Source organism: Sceloporus undulatus, chromosome 2 (assembly GCF_019175285.1).
Source record: "Sceloporus undulatus isolate JIND9_A2432 ecotype Alabama chromosome 2, SceUnd_v1.1, whole genome shotgun sequence".
Taxonomy (NCBI): Eukaryota; Metazoa; Chordata; class Lepidosauria; order Squamata; family Phrynosomatidae; genus Sceloporus; species Sceloporus undulatus.
This window is the reverse complement of record NC_056523.1, coordinates 2,749,465-2,752,295: the sequence shown is the minus strand read 5'-3', so window position 1 is coordinate 2,752,295 and position 2,831 is coordinate 2,749,465.

Sequence of the window (2,831 nt, the reverse complement as noted above, 5' to 3'; positions counted from 1 at the left end):
CGCTCTGACCACATCTCTCCTGTGTTGGCATCCCTTCACTGGCTCCCTCTCCCTTTCCGCATTCAGTATAAGCTCCTGCTGTCGACATTCAAAGCCGTCCATGGACTGGCCCCTCCTTACTTATCAGACTTTCTTTCTCCTCATCTTCCCACCAGGGCCCTCTGTTCTGGTAGTCAAGGGTTCCTGTCCCAGCCCAGGATTTCCTCTGCCCCCATCCCGGATTTGCCCCTTTTCACTCACTGCCCCTCACTCCTGGATCCTTCTTTCCCCACAAACAAGAGCCATCACTTCTTTAACCAGCTTCAAAACAGAGTTGAAGACCATCCTGTTCAGAGAAGCCTTCCCAGGCATTGCATAATTGTCGCTTACTATTTGATGTTCTTGTGGTGCCTGTTTATGTATTATCCTACTTGAGAGTATGTATTTTCCCTGGATGAAGCTTAACCATCCATTATGAAGCCAAGCCCTCCCTCCAGTCCCTCTGCCTTGGTCCAGGCCTTGGAGGTACAGAGGAACTGCTGGACCTCTTACCCTCTCCCTCCACCGCTCCCTTCTCCTTCTGTGTCATGTCTTTTTAGATTGTAAGCCCGAGGGCAGGGAAACGTCTAACTAAAAAGATTGTATGTACAGCGCTGTGTAAATTTACAGCACTTTATAAATAAAGGTTAATAATAATAATAATAATAATAATAATAATAATAATAATAATGAGGCGTTCCTCACAGGGCATGGCTTCCAGACCCTTCACCATTTTAGTTGCTCTCCTTTGGACATATCCTTTTTGAATTGTGCCCAGAACTGGACACAGTATTCCAGGTGGGGCCTGACCAAAGCAGAGTATAGTGTACTTCCCTTGTTTTAGACACTATACTTTTATTGATGAAGACTTTCATTGATGTTGCAGCTGTTGTCCTCAGTTCAGAGGGCATGGAAGGGTCTTCATGCAAAGGGCCCCTTCCTCCTTCTGGCCCTGTGGATACTGGAAGGTTCAGTGCAGGAGATTCACCAATGGGATTAAGCTGACTCCCTGACTGTGGTCCTTGTTGCCCATCTGCCTTTTCATTCAGAAAGGGCTTTAATGACTAACTGGATCCAAAAGGAGGGGCTGGACTTTTAATGTTCCATAGAATTATTAGGATGGCATTTAAAAGGTTTTAATGACTGCTTTAAATTTATGAGTATGTTAAATTAAAATGCTGTAAACTGCCCTGCATCCCAAAGTAGGGAGTGAGGTAATGTATAAAATAAATGCACACACAAGGAAAGCATCTAAATATTCAATAACTAACCTGGGTTTTCAGTAAAATTTATCTGGTATTTAATCACCTTTGTATAAATGTCAAAATTTATTACTGTTAGCTAACTTTGTATGGTGTAGTGCTTTGAGTGTTGGACTATGACTCTGGACACCAGGGTTAGATTCCCTGCTCAGCCATGGAAACCCAATCTCTCAGCCTCAGAAAACCTCATACCTTAAAGTACCATAGCTATAAATCGGAAATGACTTTAAGGCAGAGAATAACAACAGCATATTATAAAGAAGCAATGAGTGTTTGAAAATGAACCTTCCTTATAAAAAAAGAAGGAGATTTTCCCCTTCCTCCTACTGTTTCCTCCCCCCTCCTGCTTAGACTTGTCCCATTAAAGTCATGCCTGATTTAACTCCCCCTGTTTTCAGTAGGTAAGGCTAAGTCAAAACCCAACCTTCAGGCTCTGTGCAGACTTTCCCCAGGAACCATCTGAGAAAACACCTTTGTGAATGAAAGGTAATTCCTCACTATAAAATAGGAATTTGGCTTTTTTTTAATCCAGCATTTGCCTTGTCCTCTATTTCTCGTGCATGTTTTGAACAGTTCTTTCAACATCTATGGGGCAATTCAGACTTGATCAGCATAACTTCTTGGGTTTTTTTGTTTGTTTGTTTGTTTTGTTTTACTGCAAATGACTAGATCCAGATCCAGCCCTTAGACCACACATCCTCTTCTTGTTTTTCTGACCTAAAGGCCAAAACATTCTGCTGAAATAATCTATCTTGAGTCCACTTTAACTGCCCTGGCTCAGTGCTAGGGAGTTTTAGGAACTGTAGTTTGTTGTGACACAAACAAACAAAGAACTCTGGCAGAGCAGGCTCAATGCCTCACAAAACTATAGTTCCCAGGATTGCCTAGCATGGAGCCAGGGCAGTTAAAGTGGTCTCAACATGGATTATTTCTACACTCTGTTATGGCCCTAAATCTCAAAGTCTTTGGTCTTGTTGAGATTTATTTCTTGATCATTAAGACACCACAAGGCTTTTTGGAGATTTTTGAGACAATAGTCAGATTTGCTTACCTCTCTGTGAAGTAAAGTAAAGAGACCCTGAAGGAAATTAAAATGGGAAAGTGGAAAACATTTTATCCCCTGGACTCTCCAGCACAACTTGCAGACTTCCTGAAGGGGAAGACACTCCAAACAAGGCAAACATGATCTGAAATCCATTTCTGATTTTGTAAAACTGGGTGTGTGCGCGCAGGGAGGTGTGTGTTGTTGTGACCTCTTCGAAAAATAAACTGCTCCTCCTGAAGGCTCCCAGGGCAGGGAAGGCATCTTTGTTTTGCCTGAGGAAGACCTTGCAAGTGGGGGGCAGGGGCTCAAAGACAACCTTGAAGTCCACATATGGCCCCTGGATGGCACTTTGCCCACCTCCAATTGACATCCCTTTTCCGCTTCCCAAAACATGGCACATCTTCTGTTAAAGTCCAGTGATTCCCAAAGTAGTCTATAGCGCCCTTTGGGAGCATTGTAAAGCTCGGGGGGGGGGGGGGCCCCGAAAGAAAAAAAGGGAAGTAGGG